At 38.3% G+C, this 15,529-nt stretch overlaps 1 protein-coding gene across 2 annotated transcripts in view; it reads left to right on the top strand.

Moving 5' to 3' along the window:
* Positions 1 to 3,704: 3,704 nt before the first annotated feature.
* Positions 3,705 to 15,529, top strand: part of LOC122555908 (lysosomal amino acid transporter 1 homolog) — a 47,240-nt gene continuing 35,415 nt past the window's right edge. Inside the window, exons 1-2 of one of the 2 annotated variants that reach the window (XM_043702174.1) lie at positions 3,705 to 3,794; positions 15,281 to 15,367. The gene's annotated coding sequence lies outside the window, so the exon portion shown is untranslated. The other variant, XM_043702173.1, reaches the window with a different exon arrangement.

Below are 15,529 nucleotides of genomic sequence, written 5' to 3'. Positions count from 1 at the left end.
TTAGGGGCCAGACTCTGCTGTGAAACATTTTATATGACCATACAGAGATATACATCAGTGCGATCCCCAGCCACCACCATTCACAAGTGCAATGACGGCCTTTACTTTCTCCAGATTGTTTCCTAAATTTACAAAGGATGAAAGGGGTTGATTTTCTCAACCGAAGACATTTGAAAATTTTAATTTTTTTTTCCCAACAAACTTTGCAATCTTTCACCTCCAAATGGCATTTTCTTAAGCAGACAGAAGTCTAAAATGCAGATCCTTATATGAAGTGAATCGATTAGGATGCAGCAGTGTTGCCAAATTATTTTACACTGGAGTCCATATAGGGGTTCACTATGTGCTCTTGCAACTAAAATAGTTGGAAGACCACAAGCAATGAACATGTATAGTTGAATCATCAGTCTGGTTTATTACAAAAAGAAATTCATACTGAACCAAGTATGGGTTAAATGGCAATGCATTTCTTAACGTAATGCTGATAATTAAACTTGATAACTTCAAACAAAAGTTAATGCAGCACAGTAGGCAAATGTCTTACAAGAAATCTTAAATCCTTTCTCTACAGCCTAATTATCTGTATTAATTAATTTTATTACCTGGGTGAATGGAAAGTGGAGGCGACAGAGTTGTTCATTAGTTCATGAATTAAACAAAACCTATTGCAATTCTATTTCATTGCTAACACTCGAGGCTATAATGACTTTTACAACAGAATATCCCACTGGATCAGCCATTACAGCCAACAGCTCTGCCATCTTTCCAAAAATGGCAAGCTTATCTGTGTTATCAAATACTTTTGAGTTGATGAGTGCCACACTGTAATAGTGAAAACAAACATTGACTTCCTCTTTGAATTTCATACTCCCTTCAATAAGTAGATAAGAATTGTGGACACTGATTGCCTCAAGACATAGGAAATTATTTTAGAAACAGCAAATATGGCTCTATTTAAACAAAACAGAGAATTGATCCAACAATAGTTTCACTTAATGATAAGCAACTGAAATATTTTATAAGTTAAATTAAGGCTTAGGTTAAGTAGAACATAACAAATACAATTATCAGAAGTAGACAGAGGTTGCCACGAGTCAGTAAGAATTTTATCACCATTATACACAGGTAAGGGAGAAAGCACAATTTATTTTAAATTCAAATTGTCAAAACGTACTCAGACAAACTGCACAGCAGAGTTGGACCTCACATGAATACGGACTAATGCTGACATCAACAGCAAAAAACTTTTTTTTAAGAACTGGAAGAATACAGTCTGGTGTGTTGAAACAGTATGATACTGTAATTCAAATTGACAAGATGCAGCATAATGTTTTAAAGGCAATGATGGGATTCACATAATGTAGGTAGCTATCAGTGCATTATAAATCATAATTATTGACAGACTGTTTAATGCAATAATATATGAGAAACAAAATATTCATGTAGATCAATTCACAAAACCTTAAAGAATAATAATTAGTCCTGCAAAAAATATCACATTCCTGTGAAACATTACCTTATTGGTCATGACAGTAATGGTAAGAGTGATCATAATTCTACTGCCTTAACTGTAGTTAAATATATGTAAACTAGTCAGGGAAAATTCCTCCATCTGTCAGACAGCTTTCAGTCTTCTAATACCATTCTGCTTTTATAATGTGCAAAACATGATATCTTTCCTACCAACCTTTGCAATTAGTATTACTCCATGTTCAGTTTCCTAACATCCACATCAAAGATCCTGGACAAGCCCCCAAACCATGCTATGGGAGCAATGTATTGGTAATAAAGCCCTTTAATCCACCAGCCATACCATTAGTATACATTTGTTGATTTAATCACCAGAATGACCAATTGATTCCCTATTTACACTATTATTGTGGTGTAAGATGTCCATTATTGTATATATTTTTATAGAATACATTTTAAAATAGTGATGTATGGGGTTAGTTATTTTTCTTAGGGTTTTAAATAAATGGTTAGACATTCCTTCTGTAATAGTTAATTCAATATGTGTCAAAGAACACAGACTCATTGGAGTGTTAATGGAAGATTGTTTTTATTGTGGTTGTTTATGACAGGTGGGGTTAATATTGGAGGATATTAGTTTGTTTTTTTTATTCAGGAGAATCAAGGGTTGATTTTAGCTGAGAAAATGCTAAGATTGCAAGTTTTGGAGGTGGTTTTGGAAAAGAACTGATTGGGTTCTCTCCTGAAAAGGAGTATAAGACAGTTCTGGGGAAATACAGTTATCTCAATGTAGAAGTTTAATTTGTGAATTACCAGGGATGTTTGATTAGAAATTTGAAGTTTATTAAACCTGATAAAGTCTACGCTATCAGCTTTGTGTGCATTTATGCAAGAGGATTTGACAGTTTAGATGAAATAACTGATGAGAAATCAGTTAAATTGAACTCAAAGATTTGATATGGTGAGGTAATTTCACCAGATTTGAGTTTCTGTAATAGATAGTGTCAGGAAACAAGATGAGACTTGGTTTTGCTTGTTTTAAGATTTTTAAACTGTTTATCATTACATCAAGCTAGATTGTTCTCTTAATTTTCTTTTAAGCTTTTATACAATAAACCTATGTTATGTTTAAAAGAAAATCTGCAGTCTTTTATGACTATATTTTAGTGAATGACCACAGTAGTGCATTATGTTTTTAAAATATATGATCTGTCAGACCAGATTTTATTTCGGTCTGCCTTTGTCCAGTTACACATTACGTGCGATCATAGCACTGACTAGAATGAAAGAAACTTCCCTCAGATCTCTTCTAATGAACTTAAAATAATCCATTAATTTAAGACAAAATTTATTCTTAGACAAATGGCAAACATCGAGACTACAGTCTGGGAGTGAAGCTTAATCCCAAAGATAAATACCCTCATGTGAGGCAAAAGACAGCTTGCTCTCCAGAAAGAATCTGTAAATAAAAGATAGAATTTTGTGATTTGAAATTTTGTGCTCTTTCACGGTGGCTCAGTGGTTAGTGCTACCCACAGCGCTAGGGACCCAGGTTTGAGTCCAGCCTCAACTGACTGTGTGCAGTTTGCACATTCACCCTCTGTCTGTGAGAGTTTCCTCCGGGTGCTTCGGTTTCCTCTCACAGTCCAAAGCTGTGCGGGTTAGGTGAATTGGCCAGACTAAATTGCCCATAGTCTTCCAGGATGTGTAGGTTAGGTGCATTAGTCAGGGGTAAAAATAGGATGGGGAATGGGTCCAGGTGGATTACTCTTCAGAGGTTCAGTGTGGATGTATTGGGGTGAAGGGCCTGTTTCCACTCATGATTCTTTCACCATGTAAAAATCCTGGAATTCCCATCCTAAAGTCAAAAATCACACAAAACCAGGTTATAATCCAACAGGTTTAATTGGAAGCACTATCTTTCGGAGTGCTGCTCCTTTGTGAGCAGCGGTCTGAAAGCTAGTGCTTCCAATAAACCTGTTGGACTATAAGCTAGTGTTGTGAGATTTTTAACGTTGTACACCCCAGTCCAACACTGACATCCCCATATCACCCTAAAGTCATTATTGTACCCAAACCAGATGGACTATGCATACACCAACGTGAAGTGTAAAGGCTCAACGCTCACCATCACGTGCTCAAGGACAGTTAAAGATGAGTAATGAATGATGGCCAAAAACATTTAAAAAAAAATTCTTTAGTTAATTCTTCCCGTTAATGTGTAAACGGTTTAGACTCGTGCTTCATTGCAGATAAGCTAAGGCAGGTTGAAGCTCCCAGTCTGCCAATGCAGTGGCGCTGTTAATGGAGCACACTAATATTGCGTGAGTGTTTTCCCAGCTTCTCTGTACAGGTTCAGTGACTTCCCGAGGCTGTGTTTTATTTTAGAATTGTTAGTGTCAAATTAAATGGTGATTTCAGAGTTTCCAGGTTTGGGAAAAACACACTATCTTTAGCAGGAACAAGGGATGTAAAATGCCAAAAGGTGAGTAGAACGTGTCGTGATGGGAGCGATAAAAAGTGTATTTGTGAATGGATACAATTCACAATGAACAAGTGCAGAATCAATGGGCGGTCACCCATGAAAATTATTTTACTTATTTCCAATTATTCATTAAGTTATTTCCAATTAGATATATATATCATCTCATATCACATACAAATAAATATAGTTTCAAGTATCCCTTGTAACATTAATTGAATTATGAAAACAAAAAAAAATGTTGTTTGTGTAGTTAGTATGTTTAATGATTTTAAAACAATTTTTAATGGTTGTTTCGGAGTGGGAAATTGAGCTGGACAAGATTTGGCCACACCTTTAAAAGTGATAAACTTTCCCAGCTGGCAATACTATTTTATGAAGGTCTAACTCAGTATTGTTTATACGTATACCGTAAAGCACAGTCGTGAATCATTGCCTTACAGTCTGTTTCTGATTATTCAGTTCAAGAAAGGCTAGAACAATCGCACAACTTGGAAATCCAGTTTGAGTAGCGCTGATAATTGACTCGTGCTCAAAATAGCCACTTAAAAAAAAAGTGTAATTCTACCGTCTCGACCTCCACCCTCAGGCATCAGAATGAACTCGGTAAAAACAAGAGCTGCAGATGCTGGAAACCAGAGTCTAGATTAGAGTGGTGCTGGAAAAGCACAGCAGGTCAGGCAGGGAAATCGACTTTTCGGGCAAAAGTCCTTCATCAGGAATTGAGGCAGGAAACCTGCAGAGTGGAGAGATAAATGAGAGGGGGATGGGGTGGGGAGAAAGTAGCAAAGAGTACAATGGGGGTGGTGATGGAGTTGATAGGTCAGAGAGGAGGAAGTGGATAGGTGGAAAGGAAGATTGGCAGATAGGACAGATCATGGAGAAGGTGCTGAGCTGGAAGGTTGGAACTGGAGTGAGGTGGGGGAAGGGGGAATGAGGAAACTGGTGAAGTCCACATTGATGCCATGGGGTTGAAGTGTTCTGAGGCAGAAGATGAAGCATTCTTCCTCCACGCGTTGGTTGGTGAGGGAACGGCGGTGGAGGAGGACCAGGACCTGCATGTCCTCGGCAGAGTGGGAGGAGGAGTTAAAATGTTGGGCCACAGGGTGGTGGGGTTGATTGGTGCGGGTGTCCCGGAGATGTTCCCTAAAGTGCTCTGCTAGGAGCCATCCAGTCTCCCCAATGTAGAATAGACTGCATCAGGAGTAACGAATACAATAAATGACATTGGTGGATGTCCAGGTAAAACTTTTTGATGGATGTGGAAGACTCCTTTGGGGCCTTGGATGGAGGCGAGGGAGGCGGTGTGGGCGCAGGTTTTGCAATTCCTGCGTTGGCAGAGGAAGGTGCCAGGAAGGGAGGGTGGGTTGTAGGGGGGGCGTGGATCTGACCAGGTAGTCACGTACGGAACGGACTTTGCGGAAATGGGTGGGGAGGGAAATATATACTGGTGGTGGGGTCCGTTTGGAGGTGGCAGAAATGTCTTCGGGTGATGTGGTTTATGTGAAGGTTGGTAGGGTGGAAGGGGAGCACCAGGGGGGTTCTGTCCTTGTTACGGTTGGAGGGGTAGGGTTTGAGGGCGGAGGTGCGGGATGTGGACAAGATGCATTGGAGGGCACCTTTAACAACATGGGAAGGGAAATTGCAGTCTCTAAAGAAGGAGGCCATCTGGTGTGTTCTGTGGTGGAACTGGTCCTCCTGGGAGCAGATACGGTGGAGGTGGAGGAATTAGAAATTACCTCTTGCTAAAATGCCATCCCGTATTCCCAATTCCTCTGCCTCCGCTGTATCATGACCTGTCCTACCTGCCTATCTTTCTTTCCACCTATCCATTCCACCCTTCTCTCTGACCTATCACCTCCATCCCCACCCCCATTCGCCTATTGTACTCTATGCTACTTTGTCCCCACCCCCATCCCCCTCTCATTTATCTCTCCAATCTGCAGGCACCCTGCCTCTATTCCTGATGAAGGGCTTTTGCCCGAAACGTCGATTTTTCTGCTCCTCGGATGCTGCCTGACCTGCTGTGCTTTTCCAGCACCACTCTAATCTAAAGACAGTCAGCTCCTGATGGAGGGACTGGACCGGGGCAGGAGTTTGCCTGCTGGGAGCTTAATGCTTTACTCTTGCATCTAACCCCCACCTCCTCGATTCCCAACTTGAGAAAATCATTCCCCACAAATTAGTTATCCCTGTTCTGGGTCCTCAGTGACCCTGGGATTGTGGATGTACTTTTCCACCAGCATCCCTCTGTGCTGGTGCTGCTAAGTATAAGAGTTATCCAGTCTCTGATTGGCAGTGTTCATTGGATGGGGCTTCTACCCAGGATTTTGATTCCAGGGATTGCCCACTGGTGAACTGGTCTCTGCTTGATTAGTGTGGTTCCCTGGGCTTTCTGTATGAAAGGTAGTATGTCTCTCTCTCTCTCCTGTCTCAACAAGATTCCACTGCCTATCTTGTTGGTGTTCTCCAGCCCTGTGTGCCATCCTAACCACTATGTCTGACCAAGAACTGTTGATGCCCCTGGCTCCCCTTCGCTCCAGTATTGATCATGCTGTCAACTGCTTGAATCCTACAGAGTTTCTTCTATGATATAAACCTCACCACCTTGCAACCTGTCTTCCATCTTCATAAAAATTTCACAATCCTTTACTTTGATCAAGTTTTTGATTCCCCTTTCTCGTCAAATCTATAACTGACCCTCCAAATAGCATTCCACCCAGACACACTACATCCCTTTAACCCTGCATTTCCCATGGCTAATCCATGTAACCTACATGTCCCTGGTCACGATGAGCAATTTTAGCATGTCCAATCCACCTAACCTGCACACCTTTGGACTGTGGGAGGAAACCAGAGGGAACCTATGCAGAGACAGGGAAAATATACAAACTTCATATAGACAGTCACCCGAGGCTAGAATTGAACCCGGGTCCCTTGCATTGTGAGGCAGCAGTGCTAAACACTGAGCCATTATGCTGTTCTTTAAAGTTTCAGCCTCTTTGGTCTGTCTGAGATGCTAATATTTGGATCGAACATTAAATTGAGATCTCATCAACCATTTCAAGTCAATGTTTTTTTAAAAGCTATAATTTGTAGCAGAGCAGCTGATTCTCTTTAGGTAATCTATTTTTGTGATATATAGTTTATTACTGATTGTGGGGCATGCTGTATGCAGATTTGCTGCATGTATCCTGAATCACAATAATGACTACACTTCAAAAACTTCATTACTTGTAAAATACTTTAGCATGCCCCAAGGTTGTGAGAGGTAATGTAGAAATACAAATTGTGCTAAATCATAAACTTGTAATTTTGAGACAAGAGTGCTACTACGGGACGGAAGTTGACATCCGGAGCAGTTGTTCGGACAGATGAAGAAATAGGCCTTCATCTATCTGATTTAATATTACTGTCACATATCACTTGCACATTGTTGGGCTTAAGTCAATCCCAATCTTGTAGTTTGTTGTATACTGTAAATGATGTAACTCCTGATGCCAATCAACCAGGAATCGGTGTGCATGTGTGTTTGTCCCGCAGTGGGGCACTGACATACATGGGAATCATCTGCTATGTGTTAAAATAATTGATAATTCTCAAGCTCCCATTCCCTCTGCTGAGTCCTTTGTTACACAATTCCTCCGAACAGAAAACTAGCTCATTGCCCCAAACTTATTTGTAGCATCTGTCTTAATGCCTTTTATACTGGTTTGGTTCTTCAATTTTGTTAATTTTGGAATACTTTAGTCGTTCACCATACTTCAAATTTCTTAAGTTTAGTGTACAGCATTTAATACTGATTTGCTCATGATCGAGTTGGCAATGAATCCATTTTGTCAATTTGCTCTTTAAGATTGAAAACTTGATGTCTTATGTTTTCCAAAGAAAAATTCCATTGCATTCAGTAAGATTTATGAACTGATTTTCATTGGTGAAGAACATGCAATTCATTTATTTTAGAATCTATTTAAAATGATTAATTTCAAATTTTGACCATTCTTATAATGGATATGCTGTCCTGCTCAGACTGTTGTGACTTGTTCAATACAATTGTGCAAAATGAAGTGACTGATCTTGAAATAAAACCTCCAGATACTATCTAAAAAGAGCTTGTCACATTAACGTTCAGTGTTACTAACTGTTGACTGCATCTGCACTTGTGTTGGAAGTTCTCCCTCTACTGTTGTAGCATCAAGAATACAGCCTTGTACTGAACTGCTTAAACATAACCTGCATTTATTTATTGACTCGCTGTATTCTTGAAAAGCAAGTGTGTTGTTTATGCTGTTGAGTTGGAAAAACAGTTGAACAGTTGGCTTTGTAGAATAAGATGTTGCGGGTTGTTCCAAGTCATCAGCTGCCTAACTATTCAGGAATGACATCTGCTTGGTAACATAGTTTATGCCAGAAGACTTCATGTGAATGAACATGCTGCCTCTTGACCCGCATAACTTTGGGCACATGAGGCAGGACCTCCCGTGCAATAGTGGGATCCATTGGGCAGATTTTGCTTCATTTACTTTCCGTTTCTGCACCTATTCTGCCTCATTATTAAGATGTTGGGTCTCAAAGCATGATGCAACTCAATGGATAAGTTGTTGTCATTCTGAATGATTGGGAGGAGCTTATTAGCAATCACTAAAGTTAGTGTTACTGCATATCAATGAGAGATTCACAGTGTTTTAGAAGCACTTTCCTTGATCTCCCCAGTTATGTTGACTATTTGAGAGTTGATAAATCAAGAGCTTTTGAGGGAGATGGTTTTAGTTTTCTGGACAATCCATCATAGTTTGTAATGCCAGATTACTTGTGAGCTAGCTTCAAGGACAGTAGGTTTTGTTGAACAATTCTCCAACTGAAACTTGAGAATCTAGCAGAAACATTGCTGATGGAATTTCTCTTATGCTGTTACGTGTCACTGACACGGAGTGTAGTCTCACTGCAGTGCAGATGTAAAATCGCAACAACTACCGTGACAACTATGACTTTTTTGTGACTTGTAGAGGTCCTTCTTGTCAAATACCTAATAGTTCCTCTAGTTTGAAGAAAGTTGAACAGACAAAGCTGATCTGTTGTTGGATCTCCTCAGTAGTGGCATTTTCATAGTGGAGGCTGCCAAATTATGCAAAGTACTCAAAAATATATGGGAGGAACTTCACAGAATCTTATCTAATTGAATTTGCAGAGTATAATCCATGGAAATTTATAAACATAACTACATCAGAATTTCTTTTTAAACAGCCGTTATTTCATTTTGGATTCATCTGTGACAGAAATTTCCAGCACATCTGCAAACTTATTCATTTTTGAACCACAACATTGAACATCTGATTGCTCTCAGGATCTGCTATATTGGACTTGAGTCCTCATATTACCAATAGAATAATTTATTGTGTATTTCATGAGTATGCTTGTCTAATCTGTTACCAAACATTATTATCCTGTAAAATGTGGTGGAATATTGTGCACAAAAATCAGATTGTATTAAAAATAGGCTATATGACTGTCATAACATGACCAACTCTTCAACGAGCTATATGATCAATCAAAATTGATTCAACCAATATGATGCTTACATTGATTTTCGTCAGAGTTTGAGAGGATAAGTTGGGCATATTTGGAATGCAGAACAAAATCATACAGCTATGACAGACGGACAGTGCCAGCCCAGATCAGATCAGGCAGAGCCACTGGCAAATGCAGTCACTTTTGCTTTTCCTTTTTTGTTGTTGTTGGTGCATCACATCTGCACAATTTCTGAAACTATGCAGGAGTGTTGGTGTGGATGTACAGTTAAGAATTTCTCCACCGCCTACTGCACTTAGGTCTCCTGAAGTGTCTAATTTTATATCTTTTCTGAATCTGGTTAGAATATTAACAAGACCATCCGGCTCCCCTGTTTCATTACACACACTGCATGCATTGCTATACAGATGGTTCAAATAATTTTTGAGAGTATTTCCTCTCACCTTTTATATTTATCCATCTGTTTAGAGCCTGTTCTATAATTCTATTTACTCCCTTGCCATCAATATCCAATTTTATTTTATTCATTCTTATGTTTTTTTTGTCTTGTTAACATTAGACTAATTATGTTTCCTGTAGAGCCCTCGCACCATCTTATGAGCTTAAAACTCTTCCCGCCTCCTTATTAATGCTTTCTGTTTGGACAGGGGTTCCATTGGTCCATTGCCCCCACCTCCCAGAATTGTTGCTAGTGTTCCCCGAAATGGAAACTTGCTTTCTCTCAATAGTCTGTTAGCCCTGTGTTAATTCTCCTGTTCTGTCTGCTCCTGTGCCAATTTGCTTATAACTTGAACTAATCTAAAGATTATACTCTTGATTTCCTGCTTCATGTTTAGAGCCAAACTCCTGATAGTCTTTCAGAAGAAAGCCCTCTATTTTCATCGATATTGTTTGTTCTAACATGGACCATAGCAATGGGGTTTGCCCCTGCCCTTCCAAGTTCCTCTTTAGCCACCCTCAGATCCAACCATGACAGATGGTGGAATTTGAATTCAATAAATATCTGGAATTAAGAATCTAATGATGACTTCAAATCCATTGCCAATTGTTGGACAAACCCATCTGGTTCACTAATGTCATTTAAGAAAGGAAAATGCCATCCTTACTTAGTCTGGCCTACATGTGACTCTAGACCCACAGCAATGTGGTTGACTCTCACTGACCCCTGCACTGGGTAGACGACACTTCCATTATGATTCTCATTCATGGATGCAGAAGATACTTCTGTAATCTCCTCATCCCTTTCCCTCTCTGATGTGTCAAAGTGACTCCAACTTGTACTTCAGATCAACATCCCTAATCTGGAGAGATTTGAGTTGGAGACACCTCCTAAAAGTGTGTTTGCACAGGATTCGCTATCTACAACCTCCCACCTTCTGCTGTCTGGGCACACAACCTGCTCTGTTCTGTCTCAGACTAACTTTACTTGTTTATTAAATCAGTGAAAATATTTATTCAGTGATTATTTATCATATTATTTATTAATGTAATGATTGAAATTTTAAATGTGACAATGTTTTTTGTATCATTTCCAGGTTGTAGTTTAGAAGAAAATAATCCTCATCCAAACCAAACAATTACCTACTTGATGCCTTGTGATGTCTCTTCTAGCTTTTTATGGGTGAATACACAATGGAGGTCACATGGCCAGCGCTGGTGCCTCTTCAGATTTCTATAAAATCTAATTTTGGATTACTAGATCAGGCTCATACAAGCAGGATTTACTGGAAATGTAATAGGTTGGATTGTTGGGGAGGTGAAGACCTAGTGGTATTACCACTGGACTGTTAATCCAGAGACCCAGGTAACATTCCATAAGCCTGGGTTTGAATCCAACCATGACAGATGGTGGAATTTGAATTCAATAAATATCTGGAATTAAGAATCTAATGATGACTTCAAATCCATTGCCAATTGTTGGACAAACCCATCTGGTTCACTAATGTCATTTAAGAAAGGAAAATGCCATCCTTACTTAGTCTGGCCTACATGTGACTCTAGACCCACAGCAATGTGGTTGACTCTCAACTGCCCTGTAAGGCATTTAACACCCTCATCCCGTTAAAGAATAAAGATCTGTACCTTGAGCACTGTGAGGAATTTTGCTAATCAAAATATAAGGGAAATTTTCAGTGATCCACAAGATAAAACATGATCTTTTTAGAATTATGCTCGAAACTAACTGATACAAATGAAGTAAGTCCACAGGAATTAAGATGGACTAAAATATTCATAACATTTAGATTTGGGTGAAATGAGTAGCTGCACTTGGAATGGTTTTCTGGATTGAATATTGAAGACAAATAATGGGATGACTGCTACTTTTTTCATTTGTTAAGCTCAGCAAAAAGTTAGCAGCTTCCTTTATCTCTATTTTTTTTAAAGAAAACTAACTGCTTCATTCTGTTTACAATAAGTAATCCTTAATCTGTCCGTTGGTCCATATGTTTTTAGTCCAGGAGAAACCAAGATTAGATTGTTTTCCTTCCATGGTAGAAATTGCAGTAATAATTATTACAGCAGATCTCCACATTGTAGAAATATTTCCTGTTGAGATTTCCAATATTTCCATCTTTAAACATTTACTACTGCTTTTTTTCTATATACATTGTATGTAATTCAGAGACTTCACAATTTTTTTTAAAGTAGTGGTAATCTGCATGTTTTCACAATAAATTTTTCTTCTTAGTATTTTTCACCCAGTGTCTAATTTAGTCAACACTTGCTTTTCAAATAAACTTGGATTCAACTGCATGCAATATGATTAATTGCTTAAAAATGAATCACTTGAAACACTGAAGAATTGGTTAGTCTTTCATTGTCAGCTGCACAATGGGCATTGATGTTATTACTCAGCACATTATACAATGTTCTGTACCTGAGTACTGGTTTCTATTTGTTTTTATTGCCCACAGTTTAGCTGTCATTATTAACATTCAGTGTTCTTCAAATAAAATATTGTTTAAAATGAAAATGAAAAACATCTTAAAATGACAGGAAATGTCAAGTAAAGTTTGAATTTATATTCATAAAAATGAAGATCTGTTCAGCTTTACAGTTGAAACTATTAGGAGCTTCTGTCAGGTCTTTGAAAATTGAGGATGCAGTCTATCCATTCAACATTATACAGCCTGCATTATGCTATCATTCATCACATCTTAAAATATTACAGCACTTTTTAGACCACTTGTCTCTGATCATTTGATGTGAGGTTTATAATTCTACCTTTTGTGCAAATATTCTATACGGTTGATTGAGGAAAGTAGATTAATAGTTAATAGCCAATTTCAGTTCTGTAGATTAAAATTCCAATGCTAATTCAGTAATTTTACATCATGTTCAGGTGTTTCTCTTTATTATATTTTCCATATCTGTTCTTAGTTAATGATAGTAGTTAGGCTAACTAATGTTACTATGCAAATATCGAAGGTGTATGAAAACCTCACATCAAAAGAAGAAATACAAACCAAAAAGGATAAGAAACAGGATTTTATAAGAATATTTGAATGCTTGAGTTGAAGTCTTTGTGATTTAAAATTGCAAATTTTAAGGATGCAGTGTTTTGCCAAGAAGCACTTTGATATGGATTAGTCCCCAGGCACTGTAGAACCGACTGCCTGTTGTATACATCTTGTGACTTTTCCAAACAGTTTGAGACACTTTTGACAAGCAGACAATCCAATCCCATATTGCTAGTTTTAGATCCACAATGTATTTCTGGGCTATTTTGTGCAGCTTGGAGAAGGGAGCAACAGTAGAATTTTCATAAGAAAGTAAAATTGGCCACTCTGATTATTCTAATCACTCCCTGTGGCTTGTCACTGAGTAGCATCAGCAGGTATGATGGGATGAGATACACATAGGAGAGTAAATGTTAGGATCTGATCTCTCGTGAGTAGTTTAGGTTTGAATTTTAAGTTAATGCAGACGTCATGAATAATCATGGAATATATTGCAGTTGTGCTCAGAGTGTTCGTAACCAGAACTGTTTAGTGAATTATGTTCATTACAGATAATAGGAGAAATCACTCCATGACCATCTTATAGTAAGTTTAAAAAGCACACAACACCAGGTTACAGTCCGACAGGTTTATTTGTAAGTACAAGCTTTCGGAGCGCTGTTCCCTCATCAGGTTGCTAGTGGGACAGCATCATAGGACACAGAATTTATAGCACAAGATCATAGTGTCATACAACTGATGTGATGTATGGAAAGAAAACCTAGATTGCTGTAGGCAATCAGTTCATGTGACATTTTAGTAATTCCTACTTTGGAAATATTTTGGTCTTTTACTATAAATTCTGTGTCCCGACAATCCTGCCCCACTTGTCACTTGATGAAGGAGCAGCTCTCCAAAAGTTTGTGCTTCAAAATAAATGTTTTGGACTATAACCTGGTGTTGTGTGATTTTTAACTTTGTCCACCCCAGTTCACCTCCACATTGTCTTACAGTAGACATTCTGAACACTTGCTATCATATGACTTGATGCCACTGCTAGTAATGTAATCCGGTATCCTATTTGATTGATGTTTTCCTTATACTACAAAATGATGAGTGAATTACTCTGATCTAACCCACTTGCAGAAATGATTTCAGCCTTTAGTTTCCTCCTTTGTTATTGAAAATATCTGGCATCTTTCATGCTGTAACAAATTTCAGGTCCTCTGATGGTCCAGTCAGTCAGAATAATGATAGTGATCCAACAGAATAGAATTCCCAGGGAAACTGTACAAATGTTGATGGATGAAGCTTAGCTTGTTTAAATTGAACAGCCTGTCTATACTTATTATCTTGTCACACAATATAATGAAAGAAAGCTGAGTACATATTTGGATCTATACCCATTTGAGAAAGACGGAGGAGAGGAAAGAAATAACATAAGAAAAAAATCAGCATGTTGTATTAGCTTGTTTTACATCTAGCAACTGTAAACTTGGCAAGCCAAGCCATTGTATACATGTGATAATTGCTGTTGCATATTGATTTCCAACATAATGGCCTTGATTTTTGTTTATGGATGCTAAACAGTATATAGAAGAAAGCTTAGAAACATCAGGAAAAATAAACAGCATTTCTAGCCCTTTCCAGTCTATCCTTTCTAGCTCATCTTGGGATAAATAAATGGGCATATATTTTTTCATCCTTCAAATATATGAAAGGGCAAATTTCTTTTACGACATTCAAAAATCTGATTGTATTTTCAAATAACTTTATTGTAAAGTAGAGCAGCAAAAGATGTTTTTGCATTCTTTGAAACCATCAACCATTTCTAGAAGATTAACAAGTCACTCTTCAGAACTGGAGTACAAAAATTCAATAATTGAAAATAACTGCGGTTGCTGGAGATATAAAACGAAAACAGAAATTTCTGGAGAAACCCAGCAGGTCTGGCAACAACTGTGGAGCGAAAGCAGAGTTAATGTTTTGGGTCCAGTGACCCTTCTTTGGAAAACTAAGGCTGAGAGTAATGCTGAAAAGTTGGAGTTGATGTCTTTTAGATGAATTAAGGTCACTCTAAGGTTATAAAGGTCCCATGGTGTTATTTTAATGAGAAACACGGACTTGATTTCCCAGTGTGCTTGCCAATATTGATCCTTCAGTCAATGTTACAAAATCCAATGAACTGATCATTGCCATAACTATTTGTTTGTTGGAACCTTCTGTGTGCTAATTGGCTATCATTTTTCTTAAATTACAACGGAGAGATGACAAAATTAGTTGATTTACCACTAATCACTTTAGGATGTCTGATGGTTATGGAAGAAGTAATATAAAATCTTCTTATTTCCACACTTAGGAGACCTTGTCTAGGCTGATGAGACTTTAAGCACCTGCAAAAAAACTGAAGACAAAGGATACCCAATATACAGGAGTGAGCCTGCAGGTCAGTCCTGGAACAACTGAATTGGAGGTTTGTTTTTTGAGTTGGTTGCAAAGAGGATTACTCACTGTGACACTACCCCATAAACTATGCATAGTAGAAGCAGGCAAAGGCAGCAGCTGACTAGTATTGTCCCTTGCTATTATCCTTTCTAGGATCATAGTA

The sequence above is a fragment of the Chiloscyllium plagiosum genome, chromosome 13, assembly GCF_004010195.1.
Source record: "Chiloscyllium plagiosum isolate BGI_BamShark_2017 chromosome 13, ASM401019v2, whole genome shotgun sequence".
In the NCBI taxonomy this organism is placed as follows: domain Eukaryota; kingdom Metazoa; phylum Chordata; class Chondrichthyes; order Orectolobiformes; family Hemiscylliidae; genus Chiloscyllium; species Chiloscyllium plagiosum.
Note: the sequence above shows the minus strand (reverse complement) of the source record. Positions and strands in the feature narration are given on the sequence as shown.